Genomic DNA, 17,900 nt, shown 5'->3' on the forward strand with positions numbered 1-17,900 from the left:
GAGAAGGGGGGGGAGCAGGGGGGTGAGGGGGAGAACGGGGGGGTGAGAGAAGGGGGGGGTGAACAGGGGGGTGAGGGGAGCAGGGGGGGTGAGGGGAGCAGGGGGGGGTGAGGGGAGAAGGGGGGGGGGGGAGCAGGGGGGGGGTGAGGGGAGAAGGGGGGGGAACAGGGGGGTGAGGGGAGCAGGGGGGGTGAGGGGAGCAGGGGGGGGTGAGGGGAGAAGGGGGGGGTGAGGGGAGCAGGGGGGGGGGTGAGGGGAGAAGGGGGGGGGAGCAGGGGGGGGGGGGGTGAGGGGAGAAGGGGGGGGTGAGAGGAGAAGGGGGGGGGTGAACAGGGGGGTGAGGGGAGCAGGGGGGGTGAGGGGAGCAGGGGGGTGAGGGGAGCAGGGGGGGGTGAGGGGAGCAGGGGGGGTGAGGGGAGCAGGGGGGGGGAACAGGGGGGTGAGGGGAGCAGGGGGGGGTGAGGGGAGCAGGGGGGGGTGAGGGGAGGAGGGGGGGTGAGGGGAGAAAGGGGGGGTGAGGGGAGCAGGGGGGGGAACAGGGGGGTGAGGGGAGCAGGGGGGGGTGAGAAGAGCAGGGGGGGGTGAGGGGAGCAGGGGGGGGGTGAGGGGAGCAGGGGGGGGGGGTGAGGGGAGCAGGGGGGGGGGGTGAGGGGAGAAGGGGGGGGAGCAGGGGGGGTGAGGGAGAAGGGGGGGGGGTGAGAGGAGAAGGGGGGGTGAACAGGGGGGTGAGGGGAGCAGGGGGGGGTGAGGGGAGCAGGGGGGGTGAGGGGAGAAGGGGGGGGAACAGGGGGGTGAGGGGAGCAGGGGGGGTGAGGGGAGAAAGGGGGGGTGAGGGGAGCAGGGGGGGTGAGGGGAGCAGGGGGGTGAGGGGAGCAGGGGGGGTGAGGGGAGCAGGGGGGGGTGAGGGGAGCAGGGGGGGGTGAGGGGAGCAGGGGGGGGTGAGGGGAGCAGGGGGGGGTGAGGGGAGCAGGGGGGGGGTGAGGGGAGCAGGGGGGGGGGTGAGGGGAGCAGGGGGGGTGAGGGTAGCAGGGGGGGGTGAGGGGAGCAGGGGGGGGGTGTGAGGGGAGCAGGGGGGGTGAGGGGAGCAGGGGGGGTGAGGGGAGCAGGGGGGGTGAGGGGAGCAGGGGGGGGGTGAGGGAGCGAGGGGGCGCTGCTTCACCTGGCGCGGCGCCCCGCGGAGAGTCGGGCCCGATGGGACTCGCTCGCGGCGGCGCGGCCGGAGATGGCGCAGAGAGGAGCAGGAGGATGATGGAGACGTCTCGCCGGAGCAAGCGGAGCAGGAGGCGGCGGCGCCGGTTTACTGCGGCGACTGCATCAGCCGAGAGGCGCGGGAGGGCGGCAGCCGCTCTCGGCGGCGGCAGCAGCGCCGAGCCCCCCCCCCCCTCCTCGTGCCCCCCCCCCTCCTCGTGCCCCCCCCCCCTCCTCGTGCCCCCCCCCCGTACCCGCCGCCAATCAATCACCCCGCACAGCACCGCCAGCACCACCGCCACGGGTCTCCGTCGTCTCTCCCCCTCCTCCTCCTTCTCGTCTCCCCGCGCAAACCAATCGCTAGCAGTGGCCCGGCCAAACGAAACATCACCAACCACCACCAACAAGAGCCACCACCACTACCAACAACAACCACCACTACAACAACAACCACCACCAACCACCTCCTCCTCCCCATTCATTCCGATCAGACGCCACGGCAGCAGCGGCAGCATCAAGAGCGGAGGAGCGCGGCGGCGGCAGCAGCAGCAGCCATCGCGAGCAGCCTCGCCTCTCTCCTCCGCTTAACTCGCACAATCGGCTGCTTGGCGGATTCACTCGGGAGATGATTTATACATTCACACTCACGCACACACACACGGACACGCAGGCACACGGACACGTCGGGGTGTCCGTGCGTGTGTGTCTTGTATACGCGAGCACGCGTGGCGATCGCACACAAACAAAGATCCCCCGTGTAGCCTTTAACAGACTGTTGGTGCAAGTGCTGAAGGCCGACACGGCGCACGAGGGGGTGGCGTGGCCAGCGCCACGCCCGGTCACCTTTGTCTCCCCAGTGGCGATGTTTACTACACACCGCACCAGGTACTCGTTTGAGGCCGAGTAGACCTAGGGGATGAGGCCCAGGACCGGTTCAGACAATCGTCACCCGGTGTCGTCCCGCGAATCGAAACCCGGGTGGCCAGCACACACACACGTGTTCACACACACACACGTGTTCACACGCGCTCACACACACGCGTTCACACGCGCACACACACACACGCGTTCACACACACGCGTTCACACACACACAAACACACACGCGTTCACACACTCACACGCGCTCACACACACACACGCGTTCACACACACACACGTGTTCACACGCGCTCACACACACACGCGTTCACACGCGCACACACACACACGCGTTCACACACTCACACGCGTTCACACACACACACGTGTTCACACGTGCGCATACACACGTGTTCACACGTGCGCATACACACGCGCACACACGTGCGCGTGCGCTCGGCCCTGTACATTGCACGGCGCACGCATCACCACCAATGCCGCCACTCAACAGCAGCGACAAGACGCAGATCACCGACGATGATCGTCGTCGACCGTTGAAACAAGAAGCGTCATTGGCGGCGAGGCGAAGATTAACATCGACAAGATAAAAACCCACACACACAACTCCACGATGCCAGCGATTGTTTTGAGTTGCGCATTGGAGAGTTGTGCGTCCATATCTTGCAATCTTGCAGAGGGTCCTTGCCCATACAATACGGACTGCTGATGAGACCACTCCAAGTCGAAACCGGCCCAGAGTTTGCCCGTGTGAACGAATGCTGCTGCTAAGATGCACTCCGAGAAGGCCGCGTGTGGCTGGCGTGATGTGTAAAAATATATATTTTACATTCATGGGGAGGAGGCATCTCGTCTGCTTGTTTTGTCAGATTCAACTTGCCATGCAAAAAAACACGCGAGTACAAAAGGAGGCCGTTTAACCTGCACCGTATGTATCCCAGGGAGAAAGTGGCATGCTCACACACTTCACATCAGACAGGGAACGATTTCCATAAACTACACAAGGCAAGTCAGAATCTTGCTGCCATACCCGGGATTCGGCACTCGAATCCTGCCTCACTGCCCGGACAGCATTCAGAGTGGAGCAGCCAGGGCGTGACTGATGATCCAGCTCTCACCGACTTGCTTTAGTCACTCGCCCCACCGGCTGCCAGTCACCTCCCTATCGCTACTTCTACCGTGGTGACGACTGCCGTGGTGACGGTTACAATTGAACTTCACGAAATGATTCCTACCACCCATGTTGAGGACTCGGTCTTATCACACTCGCTGTTTCGTCTCGTCCACACTGTGTACAACCACCACACTGCAGGACACAACATCTGACCCCCACTCACTCACCCAATCACCCACCCACTCTCTCATCTACTTCACCCACCCACTCACCCACCCACTCACCTTCTTCACCCACTCACCCACCTATCGACTTCACAACAACCGCCATTCGCCAATAAGTGGCGGTGACGTCACCACGACGCTTGTGCCAGACCATGTGCACCTTGAGACCACGTGAAGTGTCGCCTACTTCACCCACTCACTCACCCATTCACCTACTAACTCACCCACCCACTCACCTACTCACTCACCTACTCACTCACCCACTCACCCACCACACTGCAGGTCACAATACTTATCTTTGTGCCTCTTCTTTCACACTGCACCAATTTGGAATTCCCTCCCATCATGAGCAAGGTTCGCTATTTACAGCGCGAAAGAAGTTCAATATACATACATGCATGGTCTCTTTTCCCCAAGTTCTTATATATCGCTCAGTTATAGAAACGTGCGAGCTCTTATTCATCCATCACAACTGAGAGTGCTACTTGTTGCTGGCCACTTATCCTCTGGGCCCTTTGGGCTGTGCTCAAGACGCTGAATGTAACGACACGTGCGTGTCCACTCGGCACGCCGCTGCATGGCTTGGTGCACCAGGCATCTGTGCAGCGGAGCGCCCCGCGTGCTTGCGGAGGTCGACGTTTCAGACCCAATCCATTGCGAGTAGACGAACCTCCGGGAGGGAGCAAACGCAGGGCCCGGCCGCACACTCTGCCAGCGGCGTTGCGCTCGGCGAGGCTGCTGCTGTTGCTTCTGATTCTGCTTCTGATTCTGCTGCGGAACCATCCACAGGTTTGCATTGTGAGCCAACTCGGAGCCATCTCCGACATCAACTGAATTTTCAAACACTGAGCCACATTACTCGAAACAAAACACTGCACTACAGGACGACAATGGCCTTCACGCGCAACGAACATTAATCTTTTTTGGGTCTGCGAATGAAACGGAGCGGTGGTGCAGTAGTTAGCACAGTGCGCTGCGAGCCTGTGGCAACTTGAGTTTGATTCCAGGCTACAGGGTATGGCAGTACAGCAATGGGATGTCTCCCGTTTCCTACACCACGTGTGTAAAGTGTCAACACTCATGAATAGAGTTAGCCAAACATCCCCATATTTCTTTAGCCATTTAAATTATTTTTTATTTGACCAGGTAAGGCCGACCGAGCTATATAGATCTTTTTCAGAAGCCACCTGGCCATAAATGATAGCTCAACGAAGTGGCTTATCATGTGGAAATGTATAAATATAAAATACTCTCAAGGCAGGTTTCTAAATGTGGAGGGAAACCCCAGAGGACTTGCAGAAATATTCACTCGACCATGGGGAGAACATGCAAACTCCAAATCTACAGCAGGCGTCAGGGCCTCAATGAAATCCGCAATCTCCTGCATACCAGGCGAGGTAGTTAACATCTCGTACAGCACCACAGAGCTCGGGGCAATCGTTGGCGCCGGTTCTGGTTGCCCTGTCTGTGGTTTCCCCGCAGCTCCGTGTGCAAAAACTGCACGCGCGTTACGATTTCTGCATCAGCGTTTTCAGATGCAATTTGCGCGACCAACGCTGTAAAGTAAAAAAATATATAATCTTGTTGTTCAGTGGCCCAGCCTCTACAACGCTGAGCTCTCGCGGTCCACTGTGAACAGAAGGAATCGCCGACCTGCTGGCTCGCTCAGACCCGATAGGATTCGCAGATGACGCAGTTGCACGCATCGACTGTCGTCAGAAACATTCACACGGAGACGCCAGTAACATTCACACGGAGACGCCAGTTCTGTCCCCGCAGCTACTGGGCAATTCACTGAGCCAAATGACCAGAGATGTTGCTCCCCTCACCGTTAAGTGCATGTAAAGAACCCAATTGAATCACCACGGGAACAAGTGTTTGCGAACACATCTGAAATCCCCCCAAAAATGTTAATCAGCCACACCTATTCTCATGAAAGCTTAATAACTGGCGCAGAGTAACTATGCTCTTCTTGCAAATGGCTCGATGGATCTCAATGCCTGGTGAAATAAAGTTCAATCGATCGATGCATTTGCGAGAACACTATCTGGAGTGATACGGAGGAGCCAGACGCGAGCATGCGGCATCTTTCACATCCACCGCGCGCTGGTTATCATGGACGATGGATTCACCCTGCCGCGTGGCACCGCGAGTTGTCCGAGGGCATGCACAATTCCTAAATGTGATTCAAATATAATGAAGCTCCATTCATTTCTAGGATTCACAAAAAATCATAATTTCACAAAGATTATCCATGAATTACAAAACACGTGGACTGTTCATGAAGCTCTCCCACGCAAGCTGCACGCCCTGAACGACCCGAGCGTCGGTGCCGCGGCCCGCTCGCCGTCGCCGCCGCCTCCAATCTTGTTGACAAGAAGATTCTCACCGATATATTTTTGTTCTCCTTCCGTATGACCATGGTCGTGTGTTTTTTTTAAGAACCCCCCCCCCCCCCCAACCTCGTTATTTTCTAGGCCATGACCTTTACGGACGTCTCGTCTCACTTAGCCGGGCTCTTGCTGGAGCCGCCGCCGCGGCGGTCACATCATCCGTGAGTCGGTGGTACCGCGCGAGCGACAAGGCCTTTGAACACCGCGGCATTCTGAAGCTTGTTTTGAAAACTTTGCAGCGGGTGCTTATTTCCGCGAGCGCCGGTGTGAAGAAGATAACGAGTAACAAAAAATTATATTTTACCAGGTGAAGCCCACTGAGCTATTTAGCTCTTTTTCAGAAGCAACTTGGCCATCACAAATGATAGCTCAATGGAATGGATCATCACGTGGAAATGTATTGCAGCCAAATACTTTAAACGCGTGATGTTGATTCAAAATGTGGTGAGAAAAACCGGAGGACCTGGAAAAAAGTCCACGTGACCACGGGAAGAACATGCAAACTCCAAATATACAGCAGGCGTCACAGGGTTGGGATTGAAACCCCGACCTCCTACAAACCAGGCGAGGTAATTAACATCTCGCCAGCATATGGACAGCTCGACATTAATCTAATTTGATGAGACTGCGTTGGCAGTTGTGCCAAGTAAAATAATAATATAAAACCCAATGCATTTGTGCCGTGAAGTAGTTCCATTGCCTGCTTCATCACCGATTCTCTATTAGTTCCTTCTAAAGGCCACGGTGTTATTGACGAATGTGTTGAGTCACAGTTCAACATCAGCTGCGCGATAACATATGGGCTACGATCCAAATCAAATTCCTTTGAAGCGTGCTTTATCAATGATGGATTCGCACAACAGTTTTCAGTTGTGGGTAAATTTGATTATTCGCAGATTCAATTTCGATGCACTGATAACATAGCCACATATAATTAGGGTTCACATGGTAACGTGTGTACGACTCGTGACGGCAATCTCGGATTGGCCGTGACCCGGTTTAACGGCTGGCCGCTGTGTGCCGCCGCGAGCTGCCGAGGAGCGGCGCGGGAGGAACTCCGCGGCCACCTCCACGTCGCTAAACGGCGGTGTGCTAACGGCGATTCTTTGACAAGATAAATTGGGAAAGCTTCCGAGTTTAAACATCAAGATGCGGCCAGTACCCTCATTGACGTAAACGGGAGTGATGCAGATGCACAAATGGCCGTGACGTTATTGAATAAATGGGACGAAACGTCAAGCTGTGAGGATGATTTACTTTTGCACGTTCAAAAAATGAAGTCCCTTAACCGCAGAATGATCCTCGACTAACCTTCTTTCAAGAAGGGGATGGCAGAGAATCGCAGAATTATCGGCCAACGGGCATCGCAAAGGGAACGTCGTGACAATGGGTTTGTTCTGTGTCGATCGCGAGCGCTTGCGCAAGCTTGGGTCCTGACGATGCTCGGGTTATCCTCTTACTAAACGATGTTTTTACTTTACCAGGAAGGGTCCACCGAGCTATGTAGCTCTTTTCAAACGCACATTTATAGCAGCAGCCAAATACTCTAAACGCGTGACGTTGATTCTAAATGTGGAGGGAAAAACCGGAGGACCCGGAGAAAAATCCACGCGACCGCGGGGAGAGACACACGCAAACTCCAATTATACAGCAGGCATCGTCAGGGTCGGGATCGAACTCACGACCTCCTGCATACCAGGCGCCCCAAAGAGCACAAAAAATTATCCGAACAAAATCGTGAACAAATAGGAAGCCTATCAAAGTCAACAACGTTCAGTGGCTTTGTTGAATTACCACTAGAGTGGTTACCAAAACTCTGTGACTAAGGACGCAATGTGAAAGGCACTTCACGCGGGCCGTTATGACAGAAGCCGAGCACTGGCCCGAAATGTCAAGCGTCCAGCAACAAATAGCACCGTCAAAGTTGTAACGGATAAGAGTTAGCACGCTTCTTTCATTGAAAAAGCTAAACAAAAAAGTAGAATATTTTTCAGACATTGGTAATCCACGGCTAGACGAACGCCTCTGCACACTCCACCACTGAGGTTGTTTGATCATACTTCACCACGCTGGTTAGCGTGGGTTGGTGAAGGGACATTCGGCAGGAATTTAAATTATGGTCGCTGGGTTCAGAGGACGGTGCACTAACCACGGCACCGCCAACTCCCCACCCGGCAATAGCTTCGCCGTAGCTTGTTATCACGTCACAGGCGACTCCGTGCAGCTTCACGTGCCAGTGGGCCAGTTGCGCTCGGAGCAGCGTGTGAGCAGAGTGTGAGCAGAGTGTGAGCAGCGTGTGAGCAGCGTGTGAGCAGAGTGTGAGCAGTGTGTGAGCAGCGTGTGAGCAGAGTGTGAGCAGCGTGTGAGCAGCGTGTGAGCAGTGTGTGTGAGCAGTGTGTGAGCAGCGTGTGAGCAGTGTGTGAGCAGTGTGTGAGCAGTGTGAGCAGCGTGTGAGCAGCGTGTGAGCAGAGTGTGAGCAGCGTGTGAGCAGCGTGTGAGCAGAGTGTGAGCAGCGTGTGAGCAGTGTGTGAGCAGTGTGTGAGCAGCGTGAGCAGAGTGTGAGCAGTGTGAGTAGTGTGTGAGCAGTGTGAGCAGTGTGAGCAGTGTGTGAGCAGTGTGAGCAGCGTGTGAGCAGCGTGTGAGCAGTGTGAGCAGTGTGTGAGCAGTGTGAGAGCAGTGTGAGCAGTGTGAGCAGCGTGTGAGCAGCGTGTGAGCAGTGTGTGAGCAGTGTGTGAGTAGAGTGTGAGCAGCGTGTGAGCAGTGTGAGAGCAGCGTGAGCAGTGTGTGAGTAGAGTGTGAGCAGTGTGTGAGTAGAGTGTGAGCAGTGTGTGAGCAGCGTGAGCAGAGTGTGAGTAGAGTGTGAGCAGCGTGTGAGCAGTGTGTGAGCAGTGTGAGTAGTGTGTGAGTAGAGTGTGAGCAGTGTGTGAGTAGAGTGTGAGCAGTGTGTGAGCAGCGTGAGCAGAGTGTGAGTAGAGTGTGAGCAGCGTGTGAGCAGTGTGTGAGCAGCGTGTGAGCAGTGTGTGAGTAGAGTGTGAGCAGTGTGTGAGTAGAGTGTGAGCAGTGTGTGAGCAGTGTGAGCAGCGTGTGAGCAGCGTGTGAGCATTGTGTGAGCAGTGTGTGAGCAGAGTGTGAGCAGTGTGTGAGCAGTGTGTGAGCAGCGTGTGAGCAGCGTGTGAGCAGCGTGTGAGCAGCGTGTGAGCAGCGTGTGAGCATTGTGTGAGCAGTGTGTGAGCAGCGTGTGAGCAGTGTGTGAGCAGCGTGTGAGCAGTGTGTGAGCAGCGTGTGAGCAGCGTGTGAGCAGTGTGTGAGCATTGTGTGAGCAGTGTGTGAGCAGTGTGTGAGCAGTGTGAGCAGTGTGTGAGCAGTGTGTGAGCAGTGTGTGAGCAGTGTGAGCAGTGTGTGAGCAGCGTGTGAGCAGCGTGTGAGTAGAGTGTGAGCAGCGTGTGAGTAGAGTGTGAGCAGTGTGTGAGCAGTGTGAGCAGTGTGTGCACAGTGTGTGAGCAGCGTGAGTGTGAGCAGTGTGTGAGCAGCGTGTGAGCAGCGTGTGAGTAGAGTGTGAGCAGTGTGTGAGCAGTGTGAGTGTGAGCAGCGTGTGAGCAGCGTGTGAGCAGCGTGTGAGTAGAGTGTGAGCAGTGTGAGCAGTGTGTGAGCAGTGTGAGCAGCGTGTGAGCAGTGTGTGAGCAGTGTGTGAGCAGCGTGTGAGCAGCGTGTGAGTAGTGTGTGAGCAGCGTGTGAGCAGCGTGTGAGCAGCGTGAGCAGTGTGTGAGCAGCGTGAGTGTGAGCAGTGTGTGAGCAGCGTGTGAGCAGCGTGTGAGCAGCGTGAGCAGTGTGTGAGCAGCGTGAGTGTGAGCAGTGTGTGAGTAGTGTGTGAGTAGTGTGTGAGCAGCGTGTGAGCAGCGTGTGAGCAGTGTGTGAGTAGTGTGTGAGCAGCGTGTGAGTAGAGTGTGAGCAGTGTGTGAGCAGTGTGTGAGCAGTGTGTGAGCAGCGTGTGAGCAGCGTGTGAGCAGCGTGTGAGTAGAGTGTGAGCAGCGTGTGAGCAGAGTGTGAGCAGAGTGTGAGCAGTGTGTGAGCAGTGTGTGAGCAGCGTGTGAGCAGTGTGAGCAGTGTGTGAGCAGCGTGTGAGCAGCGTGTGAGCAGCGTGTGAGCAGCGTGTGAGTAGCGTGTGAGCAGAGTATGAGCAGAGTGTGAGCAGTGTGTGAGCAGTGTGAGCAGCGTGTGAGCAGCGTGTGAGCAGTGTGAGCAGTGTGTGAGCAGCGTGTGAGCAGCGTGTGAGTAGTGTGTGAGCAGCGTGTGAGCAGTGTGAGCAGCGTGAGTGTGAGCAGTGTGTGAGTAGTGTGTGAGCAGCGTGTGAGCAGCGTGTGAGCAGCGTGTGAGCAGCGTGTGAGCAGCGTGTGAGCAGCGTGAGCAGTGTGTGAGCAGCGTGAGTGTGAGCAGTGTGTGAGCAGTGTGTGAGCAGTGTGTGAGCAGTGTGTGAGCAGTGTGTGAGTAGAGTGTGAGCAGTGTGTGAGCAGCGTGTGAGCAGCGTGTGAGCAGTGTGTGAGCAGTGCGTGAGCAGCGTGTGAGCAGTGTGTGAGCAGTGTGTGAGTAGAGTGTGAGCAGTGTGTGAGCAGTGTGTGAGTAGAGTGTGAGCAGTGTGTGAGCAGTGTGTGAGCAGCGTGTGAGCAGTGTGTGAGCAGTGTGTGAGCAGTGTGTGAGTAGAGTGTGAGCAGTGTGTGAGCAGTGTGTGAGTAGAGTGTGAGCAGCGTGTGAGTAGAGTGTGAGCAGTGTGTGAGCAGTGTGAGCAGTGTGTGAGCAGTGTGAGCAGTGTGTGAGCAGTGTGAGCAGTGTGTGTGAGCAGTGTGTGAGCAGTGTGAGCAGTGTGTGAGCAGTGGGTGAGCAGCGTGCTTGTGAGTACGAGTGTGAGCAGGTGTGGCGTGGTGAGACAGTGTGAGCAGTGTGTGAGCAGTGTGAGCAGTGTGTGAGCGTTGTGTGAGCAGCGTGTGAGTAGCGTCGGGAGCGCGTGTGAGCAGTGGTGAGCAGTTTTGGAGCAGTTTGTGAGCAGTTTGTGAGCCAGTGTGTGATGGTGAGCAGTTTGAGCAGTGTGTGAGCAGTGGGTGAGCAGGTGTGAGCCAGGGTGGGGAGCAGCGTGTGAGTAGAGTGTGAGCAGTCGGAGCAGTGTTGAGCGTGTGTGAGCAGTGTGTGAGCAGGTGTGAGCAGAGTGTTTGGAGCAGTACTGTGGTAGCAGTGTGGAGCAGTGTTTTGTGAGCAGAGGTGTGGAAGCAGTGTGAGCAGTGTGAGCATGTGTGAGCAGTTTCGTGAGCAGCAGTAGTTGTGAGCAGCGTTGTGGCAGTAGTTGTGAGCAGTGTGGAGCAGTGTGAGCAATGTGTTGGCGCAGGTGTGAGCAGTGTAGTGAGTAAGCGTGTGAGCAGTGTGAGCAGTGTGTGAGCAGTGTGTGAGCAGCGTGTGAGCAGCGTGTGAGCAGTGTGAGCAGTGTGTGAGCAGTGTGTGAGCAGCGTGTGAGCAGCGTGTGAGCAGCGTGTGAGCAGTGTGAGCAGTGTGTGAGCAGTGTGTGAGCAGTGTGAGCAGTGTGTGAGCAGTGTGAGCAGTGTGTGAGCAGTGTGAGCAGTGTGTGAGCAGTGTGTGAGCAGTGTGTGAGCAGTGTGTGAGCAGGTGTGAGCAGTGTGTGAGCAGTGTGAGCAGTGTGTGAGCAGTGTGAGCAGTGTGTGAGCAGTGTGAGCAGTGTGTGAGCAGTGTGTGAGCAGTGTGTGAGCAGTGTGTGAGCAGTGTGAGCAGAGTGTGAGCAGTGTTAGCAGTGTGTGAGCAGTGTGAGCAGTGTGAGCAGTGTGTGAGCAGCGTGTGAGCAGCGTGAGCAGTGTGTGAGCAGCGTGAGCAGTGTGTGAGCAGCGTGTGAGCAGTGTGTGAGCAGCGTGTGAGCAGTGTGTGAGCAGTGTGTGAGCAGTGTGAGAGCAGCGTGTGAGCAGTGTGTGAGCAGCGTGAGCAGTGTGTGAGCAGCGTGTGAGCAGCGTGTGAGCAGTGTGTGAGTAGTGTGTGAGCAGCGTGTGAGTAGAGTGTGAGCAGCGTGTGAGCAGCGTGTGAGCAGCGTGTGAGTAGAGTGTGAGCAGTGTGTGAGCAGTGTGTGAGTAGAGTGTGAGCAGTGTGTGAGCAGTGTGTGAGCAGTGTGTGAGTAGAGTGTGAGCAGTGTGTGAGCAGTGTGTGAGTAGAGTGTGAGCAGCGTGTGAGCAGCGTGTGAGCAGTGTGTGAGCAGAGTGTGAGCAGTGTGTGAGCAGTGTGTGAGCAGCGTGAGCAGTGTGTGAGCAGCGTGTGAGCAGAGTGTGAGCAGAGTGTGAGCAGTGTGTGAGCAGTGTGTGAGCAGCGTGAGCAGTGTGTGAGCAGTGTGTGAGCAGAGTGTGAGCAGTGTGTGAGCAGTGTGAGCAGCGTGTGAGCAGCGTGTGAGTGTGAGCAGCGTGAGTGTGAGCAGTGTGTGAGTAGAGTGTGAGCAGCGTGTGAGCAGCGTGTGAGCAGAGTGTGAGTAGAGTGTGAGCAGCGTGTGAGTGTGAGCAGCGTGTGAGTGTGAGCAGCGTGTGAGTGTGAGCAGCGTGTGAGTGTGAGCAGCGTGTGAGTGTGAGCAGTGTGTGAACACTTCTCCTTGATGGGCCTCGGACAAACGCGGACGGTCTGGAGGCTGGGGGCCGCTCTCCCGGCCTGCTCAAAACCGTTTCCCTCCATGTTGAGAGGAAAGCAGCAATGGTTAATGAAGATAAAACACTCTTTGTGTCGCGCACCTGCCATTAATCTTCCCCCGTGACATTCTAAGAGGTTTGGGATAACGCGTGACCTTAATACAACCGTGACAATGCGTTGTCAAACTCAAGGGATGGACGTCCGCACGTTTGAAAACGAAAAATGCCAACACACGACCACGGAGGGCAAGGGAACACTGCACTGCGGATGAAGCGCGGGTGTGTCTGTGTGTGTGTCTGTGTGTGTCACGCTGAGTGGTGGTGCAGCGGTTAGCGCGCTGCGCTACAAACCTGGCGACCCGGGTTCGATTCCCGCTCACGGCCAACACCCAATGACGATTATATGAACCGGCCCTGGGCCTCCCCTAGGTGGGCCAGGCGTGGTGTTGGCCACCCACCCCCTCGTGTGCCGTGCCGGCCTTTATAGGTGCTCACTAACAGCACTTGCCCCTACAGTCTGTAAAAGGCTACAGAGGGGATCTTTGTCTTGTGTCACGCGGAACATATGGACACAATGCAAAAACACACCAACAGTGGAAGAGGCGCCCAACAAAAACACAAAGACAAAGATCCCCAGTATAGCCTGTAACAGACTGTTGGGGCAAGTGCTGTGAGCGAGCACCTATGAAGGCCGGCACGGCACACGAGGGAGTGGGTGCCCAGCACCATGCCCGGCCGCCTTTGGCTCCCCAGTGGCGATGTTTACACACCACACCAGGTACTGTACTTGTTTGAGGCTGAGTCGACCTAGGGGAGGCCCAGGACCGGTTCAGACGATCGTCACCAGTGTTGACCGTGAGCGGGAATCGAACTCGGTGGCTGGGTTCGGAGCACAACACGCTAACCACTACTTTTTTACTTTAACCCGGAGGGTTTTGCATCGTCAAAAGTAAAATATCTTCTCTGGAGGGTTGCCCCCCTTGTCCACATGACGCCAACGCCTCCCAGGAGGCCTTTCTCTCAGCCAGCCTCCGTCGATCACGTCCGGGCACTTGACCGCAGCGAAGCTCATTGCAACAGAGTTCAATACCGGTACCAGAACACAGTGCGAATCAATTCACTCCACCCGGACACAGGCACCAGCTCCCGGACAAGTGGCAATCCTACTTCTGTGAATAGTTTGAAGACCATTCTTCTACTTTTTTCCACACGGTTTCTGAGCACAGGCCCACAGGCCCAAAAACCCCCAAGCAGGCAGCAACTAAAAGCACGGTAAAATTTGCAACGGGTTAGAGTTGACACATTTGTTGATTCGAGAGAAGGTTATTTTAAGAGCTTGGCAAAAAAAAGAGAGAGGTGATGGGAAGAAATTTTATTTGCGAGCCTTTGTGACAGATACGCTGGTTAAAAGGTTTTAAAGTTAAAATCGAGAAGAAACGCCACTGTGGGGTAAAGCAGTTAAACTCTAATGTCATCTTTAGTGCGGCTCGCACAAGATGAAATACAAGGCACAGCAGACTCCATCTAGCAGGTGCTCAATTTAATGCACCTTAAATCAAGCTTTATGCATCAGCCAGCACATTAAGTCAACATTTCTGTGATATATTACATAATTATAAATAAAGCAAGCTGTTTTTTTAGGAAGGTTATTTTTTTAAAGATGGTTACTTTTCTGTGATGAATTTTTCATGCTAAACTTAATCACAATATAAGGAACTTCATACTAAATTAACTCGTGGGTTCCACACGCACCGGAAATAAACAAATCTCATGTACAGAAAACACCGTCACACCATATAAAGCTAAAAAACAAAGAATAAAATGTCCAAAAGAATTGGTGCTTGGTCAGCAAAGGCCCGAATTAATATTGCCCCAAAGCTCGGCGCTTTTTGACAGAATGAACAACAGCAGATAAGCCAAGGCCAGCATCCCTCGGATGACAACAAACCTCAGAGGACAACACAGTGCCCGTTCATCTGGCAGCTAGACAAAGATAAAGATCCGCCATATAGCCTTTAACAGACTGTAGGAGCAAGTGCTGTTAGCGAGCGGCACCTATGACGGCCGGCGAAGCACACGGTGGGGTGGGTGGCCAGCACCGCGGATCGCCGGGTTCGTAGCGCAGCGCGCTGACCGCTACTACACTACCGCTCCCCCGTAGGTAAATACATACAAAGACAAAGCTTCTCGTATAGCCTGACAGACTGTAGGGTCAAGTGCTGGTAGCGAGCACCTCTGAAGGCCGTAATGGTACACGAGGGGGTGGGTAGCCAGCACTACGCCCGGCCGCCTTTGTCTCTATAGTGACGATGTTTACACACCGCATCAGGTAATCATTTGAGGCTGAGTCGACCTAGGGGAGGCCCAGGACTGGTTCAGATAATCGTCACTGCTGTTGATGTTGGCTTTCCTGTAGACAGAGTGTCCCATTGAGCCATCTGGTCTCTTTTCAATTAAAACATCCAAGAATGGTAACTTGCCATCCTTTTCCACCTCCATGGTGAATTTGGTGGCTGGGTGTATGGAATTCATGTGGTTGAGGAATTGGTTCAAAGCTGGTCGGCCATGTGGCCAGATGATGAACGTGTCATCTACGTATCTCTTCCACAAGGACAGACGTAGAGTGGATGCCTGGATGTTATCTGTCTCAAATTCTTCCATGAAAACATTGGCTACAACTGGAGATAAGGGAGAACCCATTGGGGTATCTTCAACTTGTTTTTTAAGAAATTTCCATTCCAGGTGAAGTAAGTGTTGGTGAGGCAGTGTCTCACCAGGACCGGTACATCAGCATTCAGTCCTTGTATAGCTACCATCATTAAGTACGTCCTGAATTTTGTGATTGTATGTGGTTTTGTCCATGATGACTGTGGCATTGCCCTTGTCGGCTGAGAGAATGACGATATCATCTTAAATGGGAAAGCTCAATAGGGGCATGTTATGACATCACGGTCAGTGACGTCCCCTCCTGGCACCAGCAGAGAGGGGCCCCCCCGCGCCTACCAACTTCTGCAGGCAGCTCACCAGCACTGGTTAAAGCAGCGGCTGGTGAGACACTCAATGTCTCAAACTGCTCCCGAGTTTTGCTTGTCGTAAAGCAATGCCGCAAAAAAATAAATGTTTGTAAGATTCCCAGAAGGTCGTGTGGGCTGCCGGGCACGTGAAAGAAACCATTTTATAGTTTTTACGTGGAGGGACGACAGAGAGGATGAGGCGAACTGGTCTGCTTATTTATTTTGCGACTTTTATTCTGATATTATATGACTTATATTCTACACCTAAGGATGCTACTTATTAAATTTCGATGTAAAGCTTTCGTGACTGCAGGGATTCATCTTCTTGGTTCTTTCGGTAAAGTCACGTAGAATGGAAATAATAAAATAATAAAAAGAAAACTTTATAAAATAATTTGTATTTTTTATTTTTATTATTTGTATTATGTTTTATTTTTATTATTTTATTATTTCCATTCTACGTGGCTTTACCGAAAGAACCAAGAAGATGCTACTTATTAGTTTGTGTTATGTAATATACAGTTTTGCATTAAAACCAGGACAATATCTAACAGAGAGGCCCCTTGCATTAATAATCTGGATGTTCACCAGCATTGGATTTAGCATGCCTGACTCTGCTGATAAGGCACTGATTGTTTAAAATGGTCCAGAGTTTTGGCTGTATTAAACCCAATGCTGCTGATAAAATACACTCCCAGAAGGCCGTGTGGCTAAGGCATGTGACAATGCATTAAGACTCACTACTGGAATATTGGAAATGCTAATTCTGGTTGTGGGTTCCTCTGGGGTATTTCAAACATTACTGCTTAATATTAAAAGCTTAGCGGTCGATGAGCACAATTAAGGAGAAATTTCACTCCCTACAAAGTGGTACTTTAGCAGAAAATTCGATTGAAATAATGTTCGTAAGAGTGGCTTCTGCCATAGAAATGTGGAGTTTTTACCACCGACTGAGAATCACTGGTGGAAACTACGACTGCTCAGTGTTTGAGAACAGTCACTGACTTGCTATTTCATCAAAAAGGAAAGATATCCAGTTGGGGGTGGAGTGTTTATTGGTGTGCACCACATGAGTAGAGTTAAATGGGCATCATGATCTTTCAATTGTCAGAGTTAACGCGAATAACAATGTGTGACGTTTACTGAAAATCTGGAGGAAAAATATGTTTGTTTCTTGATATTATTCGTAATAGATGTGCTGGGTTAGGCCTCGTAATGATCTGGCAAAAAAATTCTGTGTCATAAGGACTCTTCCCACCAACCGTTTGGTCACGTGTGCTTGCATTTAACAACGTGCCGGTCGTCACTGTGTCACAGTCCCCACACTGGTGAGCTGCTGGGCTCCTTTCACAACCAACGGTGACGCTCAGATACACCTTTCACATGAAACCACGCCAAGCAACTTCAGGACAAGATACAGGAAGTTAGAACGATGTACAGAAATAAGCCGAAACAACAACAACAATAGTTTGCGCATTCAACATTAGCCCAAAATAAATCTATTATGAATACCATTGGGTGCAACAACAAAACTACATTTTACGTTTCTTGATATCGTGTCCTTGGAAATAAACACTGAGTAGACGCGCGCGACAATGCGTCACTTACAGGTAAGGGGCCTGCCGCAACGCCGGTCCTTTTGCCAAAAGAAACCGAAACAAAGGCCGAGACATTTTGTGGGGAGACGTTTTGGCTTGCGTCACACTTCTCCGCTCCGCCTGCGTGTCCGCGGGCGGGAGACTGAACCGAGGATTCGCCATCAAGGAAGCGCCACCTCCTCCTCCTCCTGCTGCTGCTGCTGCCGCTGCCGCTGCTCTCGCGTGGGCACAGTGAAGGCCGCGGCGATTGCAAAAGCTCTGCGTGCAGAACCCGCGCGGCTCGTTGGTGGCACGCTCAACTCAACTCACAGCTTCAGCGCAGCACCGGCGCTGACAGCTGCCTTCTCTAGTGGGGGTCACCATACATCGGTGGTGATTCACTGCGAGCAGCCAATTGAGATTTTTGCACCCAAAAACGGTAGAATGTACATAGTTATATATGCATGATGTGCACGTACATCCATAATGTACATTATGTATGTTTATTACCTGTGAATAACCCGACCATTAATAGGTATCCATTGTAATTTATACGACTACATTAACCGCCCTCCCCGCTCCCTCTGGTCTTCGCCCCTGATGGGCTCGCAAGTGACGACATCACTTTGACCCCTCGTCTATTTTAAGACCGAAACAGGGAGGAGGATTTCTCCGCACCACTCTGGCTGTCGCCTGATGATGCTGCTCGTTGCAATTACCCAGCGAAACGTCACAGTCGTCGAATCGTAAATGTTGTGTTGGGTTTACCCTCCCAACACACAACCGGTGAGTGCTGAACTAATAACGAATTGGCAGATTTTATTTACGTGACAAACCTTACCAATTGGCTGT

General features: G+C 53.4%; 1 protein-coding gene across 14 annotated transcripts in view; it reads right to left on the bottom strand.

Moving 5' to 3' along the window:
- The window catches only part of FUT8 (fucosyltransferase 8), a 377,522-nt gene that overhangs the window by 153,845 nt on the left and 205,777 nt on the right, over positions 1-17,900 (bottom strand). Inside the window, exon 1 of one of the 14 annotated variants that reach the window (XM_061568646.1) lies at positions 1,160-1,311. The exons of the other annotated variants lie outside the window; for them this stretch is intronic. The gene's annotated coding sequence lies outside the window, so the exon portion shown is untranslated. Of the gene's footprint in view, positions 1-1,159; positions 1,312-17,900 lie in introns of those variants that run through there. 14 annotated transcript variants of the gene reach the window in all.

The sequence above is a fragment of the Lethenteron reissneri genome, chromosome 41 (assembly GCF_015708825.2).
Source record: "Lethenteron reissneri isolate LAM-NWPU_2019-01 chromosome 41, ASM1570882v1, whole genome shotgun sequence".
Taxonomy (NCBI): Eukaryota; Metazoa; Chordata; class Hyperoartia; order Petromyzontiformes; family Petromyzontidae; genus Lethenteron; species Lethenteron reissneri.